Source organism: Triticum dicoccoides, chromosome 7B (genome assembly GCF_002162155.2).
Source record: "Triticum dicoccoides isolate Atlit2015 ecotype Zavitan chromosome 7B, WEW_v2.0, whole genome shotgun sequence".
In the NCBI taxonomy this organism is placed as follows: domain Eukaryota; kingdom Viridiplantae; phylum Streptophyta; class Magnoliopsida; order Poales; family Poaceae; genus Triticum; species Triticum dicoccoides.
The window spans coordinates 56,504,723-56,511,159 of NC_041393.1; positions in this window are offsets into that span (position 1 = coordinate 56,504,723).

A 6,437-nucleotide genomic window follows, 5' to 3' on the forward strand; every position below is an offset into this window, starting at 1 on the left:
TAACGTCATAATTATTCGCTTTTCTATCAATTGCTTGACAGTAATTTGTTCACCCACCGTAATACTTATGCTCTCGAGAGAAGCCTCTAGTGAAACCTATGGCCCCCGGGTCTATCTCCTATCATATTTGCTTTCAATCTACTTTTATTTGCATCTTTACTTTTCTTGTATCTATATCATAAAATACCAAAAATATATTTATCTTATCATACTATCTCTATGAGATCTCACTTTCGCAAGTGGCCGTGAAGGGACTGACAACCCCTTTATTGCGTTGGTTGCGAGTTCTCAGTTTGTTTGTGTAGGTGCGTGGGACTTTTGAGGAGCCTCCTACTGGATTGATACCTTGGTTCTCAAAAACTGAGGGAAATACTTACGCTACACTTGTTGCATCACCCTCTCCTCTTCGGGGAAAACCAACGCTAGCTCAAGACGTAGCAAGAAGGATTTCTGGCACCGTTGCCGAGGAGGTCTTCACTAAAGTCAAGACATACCAAGTACCCATCACAAACTCATCTCCCTCGCATTTACATTATTTGCCAGTTGCCTCTCGTTTTCCTCTCCCCCACTCCACCCTTGCCGTTTTATTCGCCATCTCTTTCCCAATCTCCTCCTCTCTTTTCCGCTTGCCTTTTTCTGTTTGCTTGTGTGTTGGATTACTTGTTGCCATGGCACAAGATAATACCAAGTTGTGTGATTTCTCGAATACCAATAATAATGATTTCCTTAGTACTCCGATTGCTCCTCTCAATGATGTTGAGTCTTGTGAAATCAATACTGCCTTGCTGAATCATGTTATGAAAGATCAATTTCCCGTCCTTCCTAGTGAAGATGCCGCTACTCATCTAAACAATTTTGTTGATTTGTGTGACATGCAAAAGAAGAAAGATATGGATAACAATATTGTCAAATTGAAGTTATTTCCGTTTTCACTTAGAGATCGTGCTAAAGTTTGGTTTTCATCTTTGCCTAAAAATAGTATTGATTCTTGGAACAAGTGCAAAGATGCTTTTATCTCTAAGTATTTTCCTCCCGCTAAGATCATCACTCTTAGGAACGATATTATGAATTTTAAAGAACTTGATCATGAGCATGTTGCCCAATCTTGGGAAAGAATGAAATTGATGCTTCGCAATTGCCCTACTCATGGTTTGAATTTATGGATGATCATACAAAATTTGTATGCCGGTTTAAACTTTGCTTCTAGAAATCTCTTAGATTCGGCCGCGGGAGGCACATTTATGGAAATTACATTAGGAAATGCTACAAAATTGCTTGATAATATTATGGCTAATTATTCTCAATGGCACACCGAAAGATCTTCTAGTAAAAAAGTGCATGCTATAGAAGAAATCAATGTTTTGAGTGGAAAGATGGATGAACTTATGAAGATGTTTGCTACTAAAAATACTCCTCTTGATCCCAATGATATGCCTTTGTCTTCATTGATTGAGAATAATAATGATTCTATGGATGTGAATTTTGTTGGTAGGAATAATTTTGGAAGCAATGCTTATAGAGGAAATTTTAATGCTAGACCGTTCCCTAGTAATCCCTCTAATAATTATGGAAATTCCTACAATAATTCTTATGGTAATTTTAATAAGATGCCCTCTGATTTTGAGAATAGTGTGAAATAATTTGTGATTTCTCAAAAGAATTTTAATGCCTTGCTTGAACAAAAATTGCTCAAAGTTGATGATTTTGCTAGGAACGTTGATAGACTTTCGCTTGATGTGAATTCTCTTAAACTTGGATCTTCTTCTCCTAAGCATGATATCAATGAGTCTCTCAAAGTAATGAGAATCTCCATTGACGAGTGCAAGGAAAGAACCACTAGATTGCGTGCTAAAAAGGAAAGCTTTATAAAAGCGTGTTCTTCTAATCTACATGAAAATAATGATGAGGATCTTAAAGTTATTGATACGTCTCCTATTAGATCTATGTTTTGCAATATGAATTTTGATGATTATGGGACTGATGATGAATCAACTTTTGCCTAGAAGGCGTCCCAAACATTCAGAGTCTTTAGATCTTAATGCTACATTTGGTAAAAGAGAGATTGGAGAATCCTCAACTTCTAATAATATTGAACCTACAATCTTGGATTTCAAGGAATTTGATTATGATAATAGCACAAGAACGTGTAGTTCGTATGCTAAAGATTTTCTAAATGTCAAGTATCTTTTCCTTAGACCATGAGATTGTGCAACTCCCGGATACCGTAGGAATGCTTTGGGTGTACCAAACGTCACAACGTAACTGGGTGGCTATAAAGGTGCACTACGGGTATCTCCGAAAGTGTCTATTGGGTTGGCACGAATCGAGACTGGGATTCGTCACTCCGTGTGACGGAGAGGTATCTCTGGGCCCACTCGGTAGGACATCATCATAATGTGCACAATGTGATCAAGGAGTTGATCACGGGATGATGTGTTACGGAACGAGTAAAGATACTTGCCGGTAACGAGATTGAACAAGGTATCGGCATACCGACGATTGAATCTCGGGCAAGTACTATACCGGTAGACAAAGGGAATTGTATACGGGATTGTTTGAATCCTTGACATCGTGGTTCATCCGATGAGATCATCATGGAACATGTGGCAGCCAACATGGGTATCCAGATCCCGCTGTTGGTTATTGACCGGAGAGTCGTCTCGGTCATGTCTGCATGGTTCCCGAACCCATAGGGTCTACACACTTAAGGTTCGATGACGCTAGGGTTATAGGGAATAGATATACGTGGTTACCTAATGTTGTTCGGAGTGCGGGTGAGATCCCGAACGTCACGAGGAGTTCCGGAGTGGTCCGGAGGTAAAGATTTATATATGGGAAGTCCTGTTTTGGTCACCGGAAAAGTTTCAGGTGCTATCGATAACATACTGGGACCACCGGGAGGGTCCCGGGTTTCCACCAGGTGGGGCCACCGGCCCCAGAGGGCTGCATGGGCCAAGTGTGGGAGGGTACCAGCCCCATGTGGGCTGGTGCGCCCCCCCCCCCCACCACCAGGGCCCAAGGCGCCTAGGGTTAAAAACACTAGGGGAGGGGGCGCCTCCACCTTGCTTGGGGGGCAAGTCTCCCCCTCTCCCCCTTTGGCCGCCACCCTAGATGGGATCTAGGGGCTGCCGCACCCCTTGGGGTGGGAACCCTAGAGGGGGCGCAACCCCCTCCCTTCCCCCTATATATAGTTGAGGTATAAAGGCTGCCCAACACATGAGTTATTCTCCCTCAAGGCGCAGCCCTACCTCTCTCCCTCCTCATCTCTCGTGGTGCTTGGCGAAGCCCTGCTGGAATGCCACGCTCCTCCATCACCACCACGCCGTTGTGCTGCTGCTGAACGGAGTCTTCCCCAACCTCTCCCTCTCTCCTTGCTGGATCAAGGCACGGGAGACGTCACCGGGCTGCACGTGTGTTGAACGTGGAGGTGCCGTCCGTTCGGCACTAGGATTTCCGGTGATTTGGATCACGACGAGTACGACTCCCTCAACCCCATTCTCTTGAACGCTTCCGCTTAGCGATCTACAAGGGTATGTAGATGCACTCCCCTCTCTCTCGTTGCTAGTCTCTCCATAGATAGATCTTGGTGACTCGTAGGAAAATTTTGAATTTCTGCTACGTTCCCCAACACAGCGGGCGCTGTATCAGACCATCCTTAGGGCTCCGTCGTCCTTCGAGTTGTTGCGCTCGCCGTGGCGCCGAGCATTGTTAACATTGTCAACGAACATGAGGATTCAGGAGATGACTTTATTTTAACTGGATGACACTAGGGACCCACTAGGGCCATAGCCGTACGTACGCAAGTGCCTCCTCATTATGTACAACTATATTTTTTTTGCTTCCTCCTGGTTTCCTGATATCACGGTCCCACACCATTGTCAATCTATGTAGTCAATATAAACAAGAGAATTGCACAAGGTGCGGCCAACAACTGGGACCAAGCAGCTCGAGCAGTATTTGTGTTTTTGAGGCGTGAGCACTGCAGAGTTTTTCTTGGCGATGATTTCGTTGTTGTTCAGAGGAGAGCAGGGTATTAACTGGGCGGGCTGTGGCCCATCTAGCCCAGGCCAGATATCCAGCCCAGATATTAATATTTTAAGCTGAAAATGGCTAGCCCAGCTATACGTTTTTTGAAGAATACCCAAGCAAGGTCAACTTGTTATTCTCCGCCCCGCTGGGCTGTAAATCTTTCCTAGGAGGGATGCATTAGGCTTAACAGGAAAATGGGCTTTAAAAATAATAAATGGGATGTAATTATAAAAACTGGGCATTAACTATAAAAAATGCACCGAACACGAAATTAGTTTATAAAATATTATTTATGGATTTTGAAAATCTTAAATTTTCAAAGTTGTGCGCGCAATGTTTCATTGGATTTTTACATAATACAAATTTATATTTAATCTGACTAGAAATTTCGGGATAAAAATATTTCAGATCCCATCAAAATGTGGGAAATTTTATTGAATTCTGTCTTCAACGGTTGGTTGAAATTATTAATCGTTGTCCTAGGTAGAAAATGGGTTGTACTTTTAACAAACAGTAAATGGGCTATAGTAAATTCCATTAGAATTCAAAAATGGGTTGTACATTCTTACAAATCGCAAATGGGCTATAAGTTCTCTGACACACACTTGTGGGCCTACTAAGTTGACGCGTCCCCTAAAAAAATAAGTTGACACGTATGCAAGGCTTTGTCAACTTATTATAGTCAACACATGGTTCTAGCAGCAGTGGCCGTTGGATGTCTATCCAACGGATGTCGTGCTTCTTCTTCAATCTCGGATATTCTTAGCTTCAGCTGCCCAAAAAATGATTCCTCCCCCTGACATCTGGGGCGCACCATTTCGGAGGCTGACCTGTGGGCCTACTAACTTGGCGGGTACCAAGGGCTTTGTCAACTTAGTCAATATAAATGATTCTAGCTGCAGTGACCGTACGATGTCCATCCAACGGCCGCCGTGCTTCTTCAACCTCTGGTTTTCTTGCTCCAGCCACCCAAAGCAGCGCCGGTCGTGCCGTCTGCTCCTGCCTCCCGTGGCCGGCTGTGCTGCCGCGGAGGCCTGACCGCCCCCTACTACTCCCACGGCTAGCCAGTCCATCCCTCCACTCACCAACACCCCCTGTTATTCTGCGGCGATGGCAGCCTCACACCGTAGGTGAACCAGTGAACCCTCGTACTCCTCTCCGCGTGGGCATACACTGCCGCGTCTTCCCCGGCTCCGCGTCGTCCCCTTCCTAGGCCTCACCGTCGTCCACCACCGTGGTGCTCTCGGCGTGGCGTGGTCAACATGGTCAAGGAACGACTTCCATCGGACGTGGACTGTACGTGGAGAGGTTGACAGCTGGGTCCATGGCCGCAGCAAGGAAGTGCCTCCTTATTATGCGGAAAATAATGATTCCTCCACCTGACAGCTGGGACCCACCGGACGGGCCACTGTATTTCGCGAAAAAAATATTTCCCCCCTGACTGCTGGGACCCACCAGCTACATCTTCGCACGCAAGGAAGTGCCTGACAGTCGGGACCCACCTGGTCGAAGCGTACGTAGCGTTGCCATTCTGGTCGCGAACGTGTACGTACATACTAGTGGATGTAGAGGCGCGAATGTGTCGTAGTAGAGGCGCGCGCATGTCGTAGTAGAGGCGCGTACGTGTCGTAGTAGAGGCGCGCACGTAGCATGTACACATACGTACAGCGACCAGTGTGCAAGAAAGAAAATACAGCCACGTATGTGTACATAAGGGCAGGGTCTCAAACGCCTACTCGCGCATACGTACGGCCAAGGCTCGTGTATATGGCTGGGTCGGAACGGAGAAACAACGTCGTCGTCGTGTTCATGGGGAGCCAACCGACTGGGTCGGGATGGAATGTGTCGAGGGCTTGGACGGAACAAGCGATGGAAATGAGGCCTGGCGTACCGCAGAACGGAGGAAACGGCCTTGTGTTCGACCGGCCAAGTTCGAAATGGGATCATGTTCATCGGGAGGGGTCTGGCGTACCGCAAAACAGAGGAAACAGACCTCCTACGGTCGAAAACAGGGTCCTGTTGATCGGGAGGGGTGTGGCATACCGCAAAACAGACGAACGGACTTGTGTTGGAGCGATACGGTCGAAACGGGGGTCCTGTTCATCGGGAGGGGTGTGGCGTACCACAAAATGGGACTCCACGGGATACTGTTCATCTCCACCGTCGACCTCCTCCAGCCTCCACAGGCTCCTGTTCTTCCAGCCTCCACCGCACGCTACTCCACCGGCTACTATTCAACCACCCCTCCACGGGCACCCCTCCACTGTCTACTGTTAATCCAGCCCTCCACGAGGTCGTCCTGTTCATCCAGCCCTCCACGGGGTCCTGTTCATCCATCCCTAACCGGCTCGATCGAGGCAACGCCACGGGGTCCTGTTTATCCACCCCCACCGCTCACTGTTCATCCA